Raw genomic sequence first — 16,767 nt, forward strand, 5'->3', positions numbered from 1 at the left:
CACCGATACCACCTTTTTCCAGACCGAGTACAAGTACAAGTACTTCCATTTGAGTACTTAACAATACCGAGTACCGATACGAGTACTTAATAATCCCATTCCAGTTGTTAGTTCCTTTTGTAAATGTGCTTTATTGTCGTTGTCATTAGTCTGACTGGAACAAAGTGCTGCTACTGACATTTAATGTGTTGGAATGAGAGTTTGTCAATTAATCCACCAGAGGGCGCCGCTCTGAATTAACCATACTGGACAAATATCATGAAGAAGAGGAAAGTTTTATGAAGAAGAAAGTTAAAAATAGCAAACATGGAGACGACAGAGGTAACACTAATGTTATACTAATGTTGCAGCATTTTCTCTGGTAAGGTTTAACAGCTTAGCTTCAGCAGGTAGAGAAAAGAGAAATGAGCCAGAAGTTTGGTTTTCACTTCTGCTGGCGGCGGTCCGCACCACTCTGTACCTCCATAGTATTATAAGTAAGATAGAAACCAGCCCAGCCCTGGGTAGTTGTCCTAAATGTGTCAGTAGTTTTTCTCTAACTCACACAGTGGCTCTTTGAACAAGATCCTCTACCTCTACGGTTCCCAGTCTATGTGATATGCAGGTATACACTGTATACCCACTAGAATAGGTCCCAAATTTCCGCATAACCACTGAAAATCACGCAAAGATACGTATCAGCATGGTTATATGACATACTTTCACTTTCCTGTTCATAAATTTGCCTACTCTGATATGAAGCGGACACTTTTGGACCATAGGGGCTTCTGTCAGGTGTGACGTGGACCCGATAACTAATAAGGAATCAGTGAATGTGTATGGTGGGCATGAGTTGATAACTTGAATTGGTCCAACAGCATTTTATGTGTTTGTTTCCAGTATCTGCGCTCTCTTTACTAAAGAATCCAATATAAGTCCACACACAGCAGCTTTACCTGATGGTAGGGAAGGACAGCCTGCTGACGCTACGTCGTACAGTAACACTATTGGAACAGCAGGTGAATGGTACATTGAATTAGATCTAAAACTAGCAACTGGTAGTTTGGTTGAAATGAAGGAGGTGCAGCTGCTGCTGCTCTGTATGTGTGTGTGTGTGTGTGTGTGTGTGTGTGTGTGTGTGTGTGCGTGTGTGTGCGCGCGTGCGTGTGTGTGTGTGTGTGCGTTGTAGATGGGGATTGGACCTGACCAGCCTTGTGGAGAGTGGGACGAGAGAATTTAAAAACAGGCATCCTTAGTTAGAGTGGAGAAACAGAAAGTTAGCTAAATACTAGACTGCATTTAAAGCTGATAGAAACTATTTAAATGTACAAAGTTAATGTCACATCCCTGTCTGTTCTGTTCTCTTTCTCTCTCAGCTGCACCTCCTATAATAAACTCCATCCACCTGTGTGTCCCAGATGCAGCTCATTAGCCTAGGGCCTATATAACCACTTCCTTTACTCCTTGTGCCTTGCCAGATTGTTTCAAGCTCCGTTTGTAACTCTCCAGCGTAGTGATGGGTAGATGAGGTGTCATGAAGCGTTTCGACACACTGGCAAACTGTATCGATACTGTGTCACAAAATACTGACACCTGCTGGACCTTAAAAATCCCTACAGGCAACCTAGTTGACAGACTCAACTGACACTGATTTGATGACCTAGTATATACAATAATATAATTTAAGTCATTGTTTTATGTTGTATTATCTCATATTTCATTTAAATTTAAAATATCTTTGATATTTTTAGATATAGTCAATAAACAATGTGAACATGTATCATAATGTGAAAATCTAAGTGAACGTGTTACGAATGAGGATGCTTGTGGACTGGGATTTTTTTTTTTTTTTTATGCAAAAAAATAAGTTTTTCCATCGCTTTGAAATTAAGTCTGTTACGCTTTTTTGACACAATTTCTCCAGCTGTAGAAAACACCTGCTCACACGGCACAGATGAGGCTGGAGTGCAGAGAAATTGTAGGGAAAGCCGGAAGTGGTTTGGATAGATTGTTTTTGGTTGTCCCAGTATCTCAGATCCTGGGACCTGGCAATATTTCCCTCTGCCAGGTATCTATGCACCTCCTGGATGGCATCAGCTATGGCACTTTTGGTCTGCCTGCCTACTTCGATGTCCAGATGTTGCCAAAGGTTATCTAAAAAACAACAAATTGGCATTTTAGTACATGATTTCCAAACAAATAAACAAATAATGCTGAATAACATGCCTGAAGTGGGTGCAGACAGCTGTTGTGAAGATGGTCCCAGCTGGGGCTCATTTGTGTGTCCGATTACAGACGCACATTCTGACCGCAGTCTTCTGATGGCCTCATTGCACTTGGAGGAAGTGTGGAACCCGAGTGATTTAAATCTGGGGTCTAGAAGTGTTCTAGGGTTAACACACTTAATGACTCCAGATTGGAAGCAGTGTCTGAGACTCGACGCTTCAGGTGTTCATGTAGGTGTATGGCTGCCTGTGTGTGCAAAGTTGAAGCATTACGCTCTAGTGCAAGATAGAGCATTTTCATCATCGGGATGACCTTTGACCCTGATACTCGCCTCTCTTCAGACAACTCCACTGTAGATTGATGGAAAGGAACAAGCACAAGAAGTGTTTCTCCTATGATGGTATACTCATCAGCTGTAAGTGGAGTCAAATCTGTTTTTAGAGGCCAGAGATACCCGCACTGGTTCCCTCTCATCATGTAGCCTTGACAGCATTTCATATGTGCTGTTCCAGCGTGTTGGCATCTCATTGATAAGTTTCAGGGTTGGTCTTCCCATCTGTTGCTGCACTTAAGCAAGCTTCTCCTTGGCTGTAGTGCTTGATCTGAAGTATGTGACAATGTGCCTAGCTTTGTGTCTGATGGTTGTAAGTGTGGGGATCTGATCACATGATTTTCTAACTAATAAATTGAGATTATGTGCAATGCAAATTGAGTGCCAAATTTGGAGCTGTCTAGTGGATGCAATCATGTTTGGTGCTGCGTCGGTCACAAGTCACTTTACTTTATTGGTTATGGCCCAGTCCTCCATCATGCCCCTTTTGACTTAGGCCAAATTGTCAGCAGTGTGACTTTGTGGAAAGTATTGCACTCCCAACACAGATGTACACACCTGCAAATTCTCATTAATGTAGTGACAGGTAAGACCCAAGTACGCCTCCATGTTCACAGATGTCCAAATGTCAGCTGTTATACTCACTGCCACAGCTCGCTGTACTTCCATTTTCACTCGTTCCCGTTCCACTTCATACTTTTTGGCCAGCATTTGTTTGATGGTCTGAAAATTACACCAAGTCAAACCAAAAGCAAATCAATATATTTAAATTAAAGATTAAATAAACTGGATATATCAACTACTACTTTAGATAATTTCCACACAAACCTTTCTGGTTGGCAAAACATATGAGGGCTCAAGGACCTGAACCAGTTCCCTGAACCCTTCACTCTCCACAATGCTGAGGGGCTGGCAGTCCTTCAGGATGAAATTCAGCAGAGCCTCATCCAGCATCTGCTTCCTGGAGGCTTGATGGTTAAAAATGAAGTAAAGAACAAATTAATAGGAATTAATTATCAGTAAAGCAACTATGAGTCAGTTGTAGAATGGCTGTATACCTGAGTTTATCCTGGGTGGACCTGGGACTTCATTCTCATGCCTGGCCCTAATGCGTCAGCATTGAGGAGGTGCTTTTGTTTAAATATGATAGTTCTGTCGAACAAATGCGACATTTAACCTGCAGAAAATAATATGAATAGTAAACTAAGAGTCACTTTGAAATGAATTTGAATTCAGTAGATCAAGTGGAAACTCTGAGAGGAACAGGATGAAACAACAAGGAAATTAAAACAATACCTTATTTTCCGATATGACATCAAAATGGTCCCCACACGGCGGAGACCCTTCTTTTCGCTTGAGGCTGCTCCAGAATTCTTGATGAATTTAATGATGAACGGCAAAAGATCAGTGATTCTTTTGGCAGATGCATCCTGTTGACAGATGCGTCTCCTTATAAACACAGTTTGGTGCATCAGTGTCAGTTCAGGTCCTGTATCGGTCACGTGACTTTCTTAAACAGACATGCGCACCGACACGGGGTTTTACTCTATGAGCTCGACACATGCGCCGACGCATCAGTGTTGCCGGACCCATCACTACTCCAGCGTTTTTCTGTCTGAACCTCTGATCCCAACCCTGTTCGTCCTGATCTGACCCGCCTGCCTGGATTCCCTGCCTACCTGCCCATCCGACCAAGCCAGCCTGTCTTCTGCCCCGGTAACGACCAGCCTTCGCCCGACCACATCTGTCTGTCTCAGCCCTGGATGTTCGACCCACCTTCAGTCCCCGGCCACGTCTTCAGCCTGCGCCCTTCTGGTCCCGTCTGGATTCCTCAGCTCCCGACCTCCGCCTGCCTTTGACCAGCCTGCTGCCTTCCCCTGTCTGTTGCAAGTTTGCTTGTTAATAAAACTGTTAGAAGACTTAACTCTGTGGCGTTGCTTCTGGGTCCTCCATTGTACTTGTGTCAGTTAATGCTATATTCAAATGTTAATATAGTTCATTCATAAAATTGGTAATCAAATGAAATTAATTCATTTTCATCTTAAAGCGCCATTAATTAAGACACCATGTACACCATTAAATGACTAACTGATAGAATAGATATAGTCACATAATTGGAGCTATTCAAAGAGTGGAAATTTTGCCTCCATTTGTCTAGTTTTCTTAGCCATGGCTGAATATTGTAAAAGGTTCATTACCCTTAAAGACCCAAACATCCATCACCGACCAAACATCTACTGATCTAAACTGTTTAATAACTGTTGATCCCTAATCCTATCAATACATGTAAATAATTGGTGTAAATACAGTTATTCATCTTTTCATGGTCATCAGATATGACCCATTTGGATGTTCAGAGGCTCCGTAGTTACTGTGGAAACAACGTCATCTTCTACAACATCGAATCACTAGTAAAACCATGGACACTGGATGGAGACACTTGTTTTATGTTCAGTCAATGATATATTTTTACTGAAAAGTCACTTTTTCTTCAGTTTTCTCTGTTTTTGATATAATAACCATCAACTTTAATCTGAGCTTTTATGAACATCTACATGATCAGTCAATTGAATATTGGAAATACCTGATTTACACTGATAAAATACAAAATACAGAAGATAACATTATCAATTAATGGTGATAAGTCACTTAGGAAAGGTTAGATATAGAGAAAATGTCATTTGAGAACTGACATCAAAGTAGCACTAGGTCTTTATGGGTTAATAGGTTTTGGCCCTGTCCAGCAGGTTTTAATGCTAATATAGATGCAAAAAGGACCACTTGTATTATATTGTTAATTACTGATGTTTTTGTTGACCTCCAGGTTGTGCTATCTGCAGTGCAACAAAATCAACTGGCATCCTATGGAGAAAGGATGTTACATCTGAGGAGCAGACTTCTGTAACTGAAACTTATTTGTCTGTCCAGCTGTTAATGACTGTTGTACATCTTGTGTTGCTAACAATACATTTACATTGAGATAATACAAAACCAGTCTTTCATGATCTCAGTTAATTTGTGGATGCATACTTTATGAGTTAAGAGCATGGTGGTTCTTGTGTGGGGCTGTTTTGGAGTGGCTTCTGCTCTGGAAGGGGTGCCGTGGAGTAGCTGTTGCTCTAAGACGCTGGGAGAGAAAAATCAGAGTATACCCACTAGAATAAACTAGACTACACCACTGATTTCTTCAGTGTCAGAGAATCTAGATAAAATAGTGTTGGAGGGATATACGTTATGTAAAATCTTGAGATGTATTATTCTAATTTTGTTGTAACACAGTATTTATATGGTGTTGTCCATGTTTTTGACCACTCAGTTTTAGAGATAGTTGAGTTCCAGAAGGCTTTACCTCTAGGGGAGATATGTCTCTTTTCATATAGTGCATTGTGTATACGCTTGTTATTACAATTCAAACTAAAAATATTAATGCCATTGATCATTAAACAAGGTTTGTCTGTCTGTAATGTTTGCACTGCATGAAAAGTGGGGTTTTCATCAGTTAATGTCACTGTAAATTGCTTTGGAACTTCAAATTGGTGGGAATTTAAGTCAGCACCGAAAATTCTCTCCAACTGCCTGGAATTGCTGTGACCTTTGGTTAGAAAGCCTTGGCAATAACCCCTCCTCCAGCTCCTTGGACTATGTGAGGTTTCCATATGTAATGATCTGCTGTGAGGTGCACAAATACAATCGAGTCGTACACTTTACAGTGGAGGTGAGACAACAGCTCACTGACTTGAATACCAGGAAGACACTGCTGGATGACCGACCAGACTGTGGCTGTGGATAAGAACCCCAAAAAAAAAAAAAAGGCTTGTGCACAGTCCAAAAACTGCGGTAAGTACATATTTAACAAATTATTAGATGTGTGCTATTTGGGTGGGAATTTTATCTGTGTGACTTTCATAGTTAACTGCACAATGTATGATAGTGTGGTTTTACTTGTCGAACTGATTAAACAGTGGCGATTTCTCATAGACTGCAAGGGAAGCCTGGCTTCCCCTAAAATTCCAAAAATTAAATGGTTAAATATGTACGGTTGTGTTGACATTTCATTGACTCCAAATGTGTTAGAGCACGTTCATCTCAAAGACGAGTTCGTTCAGAATCAGCTTTATCATGAATCAACGGATGCAATGTTGTTCACTTCTCATACATTCCAGTCGCGCTGTTTTCTCATACAATCTATGCTCAATGCATTTGCCCGTAGACGCTCAGTGTCCATGGACTTCAATGGGACTGAGTGGAACAGTTTTTTTTCATTGCCTCAAAACTGGACGGTAATTGGATAAATGCCATGATGTTGTCCCGCTCCCGGACGCCCAGCGTCTCTGGGGGTGAATGGAGCTGTGGGCAGAGCTTGGCCAGGCTGGACGCTGAGCTTCCACGTGCAGATTGGAGGATCTGTCAAAAGGCTGAATCCTGTTTGATTGACAGCTATTTTTGAGATCTACTCCTTCACGTGACAGAGTTCAGTTTAATACCGTCGCACATTCTGCTTGTGAAATCAAGAGAGAAAACCACTACGAAATGACTTGTTCATTTCTTGCACTGTAAATAAAACACACTCATTGCACTTCCTTGTTTCAATTTAACATAATTTCAACGTTGTCTTATTTAGTTGGTACGATAAGGTCACTGACCATTTTCTTAAAAAGGAACGGAAGGCCGAATTTATGTTCAAATAACTTGACATTTTTTTATGTAAGTTGACAATGAGCTTCCCCTGTCTGAAAGACGAGCAGCCGCCACTGTGATTAAAGTAATGAATCTGTCACATTGACCTGCTTGAACCTGGATGTATTTGTTCCTCAAAGTAACTTATTTTTTTTCTTGTATTTTTTTGGGAATCTGGGCGCCATCTGCATAACAGTGAAGGAAACAACAGACGGTATGAACCAAAGCAAGGGTAAGATTTGAAAGAGCCTGGATCCATTCGGCTCTATAGAAGTAAATGTATGCTTTTTCTGAACTATTTCTATTGTGTTTTCACAGACTGAGCTCACTCCACAATGAAGCAGTGACTTCTCCTTTAATGTCAGCTCCAGCTGCAAGTCCAGGCTTGAATGGAGTCGAAAATGGAGTCCTGTTGATTAAGTAACTAATAGTTTTTTGTGTTTTGCTTCTCTATTGTTATAATCCCATGCATCTATTTTTTTTTACTCTTCCTAACTTGTACATTTTAATTCCAGTGGTCTGTAAGACATAATGACACAGTCCGATGGAACTCCACATACAGCCAACCAGATCTAACAGTCCAGGCAGAAGCCATGAAAATTTCAGCCCACAGCAGAGAATAAAGACGGTAAGATTTATATTTATTTGATCCTTAATCTATCCCAAAACACACACTTTACTACTCTGTCAACCTCACAGTGCAGCACTAATGGTACTTCCTGTCTTTACAGCAGCTGGAGGCAAAGGAGTGGTGAACTTGCCAACAAGGAGGAGATTTTTGGAGGGGTGTCACAAGTGATATGACGGCCGATGAAGAAGATGGCACTGCTGATGGGACATCTGGGTTGACTGTAAGGCCTCCATCCTACCAGAGTCTGGAGCGCTCTAACCTATGTGCTGCACTCCAATGCCACGTTTCCACTATGTGGAACCAGCTTGACTTGACTCGGGTATCAGATACTATTCCTGAAGACCATTTCCATTACAGGACACTACAGACTTTCTCAGAGTTGCTGATAAACTCGCTCCTTGCGTGTTGTCTCATCAAACCCATGCTGAATTTTTACGTCGGCCACCAAAGACTGAATCTCCTGACTGAATGGTGTAGTTTTCCAGGCTGTCATCATGTGGATTAACCTACCGCTACATTTACTGTCAACTTCCACATCTGTTTTTTGTAAAACGGCGGGTTACAGAGACGACTGTCTGACCCATCAGCGGTCTGCAGTGTTTTCACGTCACATTTTAGTATCTGTTCCCCAGTCTTGGAACCTCGGTGGAGGTGATACCAAAAAACTAGTACCGAGTACCAGATTCCAGGTCCTTTTTCGTAATGGAAACGCAAAAGGCTGAGTCAAGTCGAGCGAGCAGAGCTGGTACCACATAGTGGAAACGTGGCACAACAGGACACTACAGCAGAACCCACATATGTCCTACCCAACACAGAAGACTCTGTACTGGGCCACCCTCAGAGAAGCTGGGACCAACACTTATCTTACACTGTCTTTTTTTTGGCTTACCGACCAACAGGCCGTAAGCTATTGTTGTCATGCAGCGTCCAGCGGTGTCGTCGTCTGTCACAAAAATTTCAATCATCTTCTTCTCCAAAACTACATTTCCCATTCACTTCAAACTTGGTATACAGCTTCTTTATGATGATGTCAACAAAAAGTAGTGAAATTATTTGGATCCAGATCTGATTCTGGATTTGGTGCGACTTTGAAAAATTTCCCCATTATAAGAGATAGGAAGTGGATGGATGCAATAACTCAGTAAATATAAATGATATCCAGTGTAAATTTCTCCAGTCCAGCCCTGATGGGGAGATGACCAGAACATAATGGCCACATGCTGATCAGGATCTTCTTCTGGATCTGGGAACTTACGGAAAATTTAACATGGGCTCTTATGGGGAAACAATTTCAATCGTCTTTTTCTCTGAAACTCCAGTTCTGATTGACTTCAAACTTGGTATACAGATTCTTTATGATGATGTCAACACAAGGTATTGAAATTATTTCGATCCGGATCTCATTCTGGATTTGGTGTGACTTTGAAAAATTTTCCCATTATAAGAGATAGGAAGTGGATTGATCCAATAAATCAGTAAGTGTCAATGATATCAAGTTGGAATTTCAATTTTTTACAGATCTGATTGGAATATGACCAAAACATGGGCTATTTCTGTGATATAATAAATACACATAACTGGGTGATAATAAATGGCATCTGGATACATTTCCCAAAGCTTTTAATTTGGCCCGTAAGCTACAGGGCCATTGGTCCTATTTTTAATTCTAAGTTAGTTTTAATTTGAAAGTATTGTCACTTCTATTTATTCTAAAAGCTTTTTTTTAATTTGAAAGTGTTGGCACTGTTTTCTTAAATATGTAAGTGTGCTTTTTACATTCTGCATTTTATTAAAGCTTGTCTTTATTTTTTAACATGGTCTTGGCAGTCTTGGCAACTGATATTGGTTGTAATGTTTTCAGTATGTAAATTATTAGCCTGCTGCAATAAAATAAATAAATAAAAACCTGAATGATAAAAAATAAATAATATATATTTTTTATGGGTGGGGCATATTATAATGCTGCACACATGACCAAATGGGTTTACCCCAGACCCATGATGGCTGTTCTCTTAGTACCTGTGGTGAAGGACAAAGCTGGAAAAGTGATGAAAACCCACTTTAAATGCAGTGGGAAAAACTGCACACCACCAATGTGCACCACTTAGCGTATACATGTTTGAAAAAATGCATTAAAGGGGGTTTTTCATCAGTCATGGTCACTGTAAATTGCTTTGGAACTTCAAATTAACAGCTATTAGTGTGAATTTACAGTTAGCACCGAACATTATGTCCAACTGCCTGGAACTGCTGTGAATTCACAACCTCTGGTTTAGAGCCTTGGAAATACCCCCACCACCACCCAGCCCCTTGGACTGTGTGAGGTTTTCATATGTAAATGAATTTGCTGTGAAGGATACAAATGCAAATAGTGTGTGTGTGTATGTGTATGTGTATGTGTATGTGTATGTGTATGTGTATGTGTGTGTGTGTGTGTGTGTGTGTGTGTGTCCAGCAGTCACTGCCAAAGCATTCAGCATGATTATAAGGCAATTGTTTTGTTTGTGTGTTTATTTTGGGTCGTGAAACAACAGTATTTTTTTCAAAATGACCAGTGGCGGGGCATGCATTTCACACCTAGGCCTTCAGTAGTGCTCTGTCTGAATCAATCCACCCCTCAGTAACTATTTTATGGTTATAAAAACCATCTTATTATGCAGAAATGCAGTATAAAGAGCTGTTGCATTGCAGATAGATAACTCCTGTAGCCACAATAAATGCCTATAGTGAATAAACAAACCCTGGGTGCAAAAATCTCCTTCTACTGCAGCTACAGCTGACACACATGAAGCCTCAGTCACAAATGCCGTTACGAAGGACTACGAACACTGTGTGAATGATTTATGGACCATTTCGTACGACCTTCTCAAGGCAGTCGTATAAGATTGGAGTGTTCGTGGACTGTTCCTAAGTTTGTAGCCAGGTGAGCGATCTTGTACAAGTTTTTCCACGAACGCAGTACGAAACCCCCTTTCACAGGACGCACTAACGAATGCCTTAAGAACAGCATAAGAACAACCCATGACGTTCGTGGATCAGGAGGTCTTTTCCAGGACCCACATGTTTCTGCAGTGGCAGCAGGTCGATCAGAAGAACACATTACATTAGGGGTCCCTTACGGCATTCACACGAACGGACGCACAGACAGAGATTCGCACAGCGTTCGTAAGGTGTACGTAGGGTGTTTATAGGCAGTACTCCGGATAGTAAGCTGGACTACATCAGACTGCTTCGCTCATCCACGATGACTGTGAGAGAGTGCTGTGTTTTTGTGTTTGTGGAAACATGGCTCAATGACGGCCCCCCGGACTGCACCATCCAGCTCGACCGGCTCTCATGCTACCGAGCGGACAGAGCTCTCATGGAGGGAGGTAAGACCCGCGGCGGGGGGCTCTGTGTTTACATCAGTGATGCCTGGTGTCGGGATGCTGTCGTGGTGCTGCAAACACTGTTCACCGCTGATAGAGCTCATGATTATCAAGTGCCGGCCATTTTATCTGCCGAAGGAGTTCACGGCCATCCTGCTCGTGGCTGTTTACACCCCCCCCCACCTCCAAGAACAACAGGAGTGAAGCACTGAACGAACTCTACCAGCACATCAGTGAGCAGCAGACTACCCACCCTGGACAATACCCTGGACAATGTTTACACCTCCACGAGCATAGCCTACAAGGCCCTGCCCCTCCCCCACCTCAGCACCTCAGACTACCTCACTGTTATTCTGATGCCAGCATACAGACCACTGGTTAAAGTCACCAAACCAGTTCGGAAGCAGGTACGAGTTTGGCCAGAGGGGTCCTCAGAGGTGCTTCAGGACTGTTTCAGCTCCACTGACTGGCATATGTTCAAGCAGGCTGTCACCTACAACACCACCATAGACCTCCAGGAGTACACAGAGATTGTTACTGCCTACATCACCAAATGCATTGATGATGTCACGGACACCAAGACCATCACTGTCCGGGCCAACCAGAAGCCATGGCTGACAGGGGAGGTCCACAGGCTTCTGAAGGCTCTGGACGCTGCCTTCAGAGCTGGAGATGAGGCGGACCTGAGGACAGCAAGGACCAACCTGTCACGTGGCATCAGAGAGGCTAAGAGGCAGTACTCCAGGAGAATAGCCCACCATTTCAGCGACAGCAGAGACACCACCCCTGCCACAGAGTCTGTGGCAGGGGATACAGACCATTACGGAAAACAAGCCTGCGCCACAGCTCAACAGCTTCTTCGCTCACTTCGAAGCACACAACAGCACCCCTGCACAGAAGACCCCACCCCCCACCGGTGACCAGGTGATGACACTGTCCCCAGCGAGCGTGAGGAGATCCCTTAGTAGGATCAATGCACGCAAAGCCCCAAGTCCAGACAACATCCCCGGTCGTGTACTTAGAGGACTGTGCAGTGGAACTCACAGATGTTGTAACAGACATCTTCAACACCTCTCTGAGTCAGGCTGTTGTCCCCACATGCTTCAAAACCACCACCATCATCCTGGTCCCGAAGAAGAAGGTCCCCACCTGCTTCAAAGACTACCGTCCAATTGCAATCACCCCCATCCTCATGAAGTGCTTTGAACGGCTGGTCCTGCAGCACATCAGATCCATCATCCCCCCTTCCCTGGACCCTTTCCAGTTCGCTTATCGGTCCAGCTGCTCAACTGATGATGTGATCTCCACTGCCCTCCACTTAATCCTCACCCATCTGGACTTGAAGGACTCATATGCCAGACTGCTGTTCATTGCCTTTAGCTCAGCATTTAACACACTCGTCCCCCAACAGCTCATTCATAAACTGGACCGGCTGGGGCTTAATGCTTCCATGTGCAACTGGTTGCTGAACTTCCTGACGGGAAGACCACAAGCAGTACGGCTCGGCAGTAACACATCCAGCACCATCACGGTAAACACAGGAGCCCCCCAAGGATGTGTGCTAAGCCCCCTCCTCTTCACCTTGCTGACCCATTACTGCACACCGAGGCACAGCTCCAACCTTCTCATAAGTTTGCTGACGACATGACTATAGGTGGTTTGATCAGCAACGACGATGAGACCCACTACAGGAGTGAGGTGAGCCACCTGGTGATGTGGTGCAGGGACAACAATCTGTCCTTGAATGTAGATAAGACAAAGGAGATGGTGGTGGACTTCAGGACCCAGCATGTCCCTCTGACTATCGATGGTGCTGCTGTGGAGAAGGTGAGCAGCACCAAGTTCCTGGGTGTGCACATCTCAGAGGACCTCTCCTGGTCTATAAACACCGCATCACTGGCCAGAAAGGCCCAGCAACGCTTATACTTCCTCTGCAAACTTAGGAGAGCCAGAGCCCCAGCCCCTATCATGCACACATTTTACAGAGACACCATCGAGAGTGTCCTGACCAGCTGCATCACTGTGTGGTTCGGTGCCTGCACCGCATCCTGCAAAAGACCCTCCAGTGTATAGTGAGAGCAGCTGGAGAAGATCATTGGAGCCCCTGTCCCCTCCCTTCAGGACATCTATAACACCCGCCTCACCCGGAAAGCCGTCCACATCACAAAGGACCCCACCCACCCGTCTCACAGCCTCTTCAGCCTCCTGCCATCAGGGAGGAGACTGCGGAGTCTCAGGGCTAAGACCAGCCGACTGAAAGACAGCTTTTTCCACCAGGCTATCAGAATGCTGAACTCCCTCCCTGCTCTACCCCCCCTTACACACTCAAACTTGGGACTCTAACCCCCCCCCGCCAAACCATCGCCACTTTAGTGCAAGTGATGCACATATACACCTTGATTGTTCTTTTGTTACTCCTCTACTGCACTCTTTTATGTTTACCTTTTACACTCGTCTATGTTATTTGCACTTTTCTATGTTATTTGCACTCTACGTTTACTTGCACTGTGGGGCCTTAGAGTCCAGTAATTTCGGCTCTCTCTGTATACAATGTACATGGCAGAACAGACAGTAAAGATGACTTTGACTACTGCGATATTTGTACAACATTTGTGGCATTTTTTGAGTCGAATACAAATTTTCAAGACTGAGTGAATGACTGGACTAAAACTCACAGTGCAGAAGGAAATAAAGTGTTTTATTAATGGAAAAATAAACTTGAAACAAATCTGTAGAGATAGTGCACAGTCCACCAGGATGAGGATCAGGGTGATGGATGTGTGTGTTGGACAGTTAGTGTTTTTAACCTTCACTTCCCTCTATTATTCTGGTGTATCTGTATTTTATTCTTATACCTTCTACTTCAGATGTTTTCATCTGATGTCTTATTAACACAATGTCTGAAAAGAGCATCAATAATCACCAAATTATGCGTGGAAATCTCTAGTGCAGGGATAGGCTCCACTGCCTCCGCAGCCGTCTGGAGCACAGGTGTCAAACTCCGGTCGTCGAGGGCCAGTATCCTGCAGGTTTTAGATATATCCCTCTTCCAGCACACCTGGTTCAAGTAATGATCAGCTCATCATCATGCTCTGCAGAAGCCTGACAATGATGTAATGGCTTCCAGGTGTGATGGAAGAGGGAAATATCTAAAACATGCAGGATATCGACCCTCGAGGACCGGAGTTTGACAGCCCTGGTCTGGGGGATAAAGTGGTTCAGAAAATGAATGAATGAATGAATGAATGAATGAACAGTACTGTCAGATTAAAGTATGCTCAGTTTTTTAGCAGAGGTGAAAGTGGACATGACTGCAGATGTCCACATGAACTTTGGTGATGATTGACCACTGTTCTGGACATTAAACTATGTTAAGTTGTGTTTTTTTAGTAAGCGCTTTATAATGTCCCTCTTCTTCCGCTGCTGTCGGACTGCAACAGCATAAGATCTTCCTACCATCGACTTGCGAGCACCGTGAGTTTCACGTAGGGCTGATGTGCACTGAACTTACGACAAAATAATTCATGAAGTGGCCATAGGTTTGACATAGGAAGGTCTCAAGGCACCCTTACGAAGACCATGACAACTGTATATGGTGTTCGTACGACTCAAAATCACATCATTTTCTCACGCCGGCCTCAAGATGCTCTTGCGTTTTGAACGGCAGCCGTACTAACTTTGTAAGGCGGCCGTAAGAAATTACTGCTCCCCTCCACGAATGTCTACAAACTCCAGAACTCATATGAACCAGGAGATTTGTACAAACCCATCATTCGTATAAAGCTTTGTGACTGAGACTTAAAGAAGCATCAATAATAACCTCATTAACTTGCAAAATTATTAGGAAAATAGCAACATTTTACTCACCAAAAATTCAGATTATTTGTACACAAAATCCATCCTCCTTTCTTTCCTCAAAAGGAGTTTAACTACTCTGTTGTACAGATTATCCATGTGGGTACCAGGGGTATTGGTCATAGTTAGTGGACTGAAAGTGATGGACAAATCCTTTTCCTGGTTGTGATCGGCTTGCTAGCTTCGGAATTGTCTGACCTTTCTTAACAATATCCTGCTTTTCTTGAAAAGTCTGTCTTGAAAATGGCTTTGACAATAAATCTGCATCCAAATCTATTTCTTCTCTTCTATTTCTTCTCTTCGTCTGTGAATACTCTGACATTACCGTACGCCTATTAGAGGGCCTTGATGTCGCCAACTCAAAATATGATTGATTGAAACAACAGTTTCATCGACATATATGTTTTGCTAGAGGGCCTGCTCAACTGATTTTGAAGGCCTCCAGGCAGACTTCTTTGACTGTGACCTTGCCTGGCAACAAATGATGGCTGAAATGTGATTGGTTAAATGATTTAATATGAAAATACATATGCGGAAGCAGCACAACCAGGGGAAAAAGCTATGAAAGGAAGCAGACAGACCATTTGGAATTATTTAATAAGTATTCATGGACAAAATATAATGAACATCAGTCTGTGATTCAGATATTGTTTTAAGCCAGCAGAGAAGGCCTTAGACCCTATTCCACCATAGGAACTTTTGCAGGAACTTTGAGCATTACCTTGAACTTTGTAAAACCCTGGCTAAATAACTTTCCTTCAGCCCCAAACTTTCCCTGAAGAAGTTCCTGGTAGGGAGGTAGTACTTTTCAGTTTACCAGGAATTCTTAGGGGCGGGGCTGTGTGCTGGAGAACGCTGAGTGATGGACTACACTGGCAGTGTTTCCGCATTCTGTTCACCCACACAATTTAATTTGTTCTTTAATTTCCACAAGCTTTGTATTGTGATAATTCAAAAAAATGGACCAAAAAAGAAGCTACGACAAGTGGACGGATGATGAGTTCCAGGCTCTTTTGAGCGTTTTTGTGGAGGAGGAAATTCAGACGTACTTTGAATTGCCGACATGAAATGAGCGAGGTTCAAGTAAAAGCTGTCAGAGCCAAATGTAAGACACAAGCCTAAAGAAATATGAGAAAAGAAGAAGAAACCTGTGTAGGATTAAAAGAAACTAAAGGACCACAACGGTCACAGTTGATCCTACAGTTGAACAAACCAATGGTCTGTATATCACAGAAATATTCACTGTTTAGTTGGCTCCATGCTGTAACAGTAGTCAGTGGCACATCAGTTGTTTAGTCAAAAGTTGGGTTAACTTAATGCTAATTCTAATGCTAACCGGTCAAAAGTTTGACACTAAACCTAAATCAGAAAACTGGATGTATTTATGTTGTTGCTGTGAGCGGAACACTGATTTATTCTTTATGTTTGACATTTCCACCTGAAACGGACCGGACGGACTCATCTCTTAATTTGAACCTGTGGCTCGTTTGTGCTTTCGTCCATCGTCTCCTGGCCTTTACAACGGCCCAGGTCAGACATTTCACATGTCACATCATAGTAGTAGGAATCTGTCATCATGTGTTCTGTTATTCATTTTAGCATTTTTTATTACTTTTCATGTAGGAAAGCAAAAGAGGGACCAGGACCATGGAGTTCCAGACCAGCTGTCCTGGACCAGCTGGTCCAGACCCTGGTCCAGA

At 43.0% G+C, this 16,767-nt stretch overlaps 2 long non-coding RNA genes across 2 annotated transcripts in view; one reads left to right on the forward strand and one right to left on the reverse strand.

The window, feature by feature from the left end:
- The window catches only part of LOC115438504 (uncharacterized), a 23,663-nt gene continuing 6,896 nt past the window's right edge, over positions 1–16,767 (reverse strand). Inside the window, exons 2-3 of the long non-coding RNA XR_003938086.1 lie at positions 4,796–4,810; positions 1–12 (exon numbers count right to left, since the gene is read on the reverse strand). This is a non-coding gene — a long non-coding RNA (uncharacterized LOC115438504). The remainder of the gene's footprint in view (positions 13–4,795; positions 4,811–16,767) is intronic.
- LOC115438503 (uncharacterized) lies at positions 7,607–7,999 on the forward strand. Its single transcript, XR_003938085.1, has 3 exons — positions 7,607–7,633; positions 7,729–7,841; positions 7,945–7,999. It is a non-coding gene; the product is annotated as an uncharacterized LOC115438503 (long non-coding RNA).

This window comes from Sphaeramia orbicularis, chromosome 18, assembly GCF_902148855.1.
Source record: "Sphaeramia orbicularis chromosome 18, fSphaOr1.1, whole genome shotgun sequence".
Classification (NCBI taxonomy): domain Eukaryota; kingdom Metazoa; phylum Chordata; class Actinopteri; order Kurtiformes; family Apogonidae; genus Sphaeramia; species Sphaeramia orbicularis.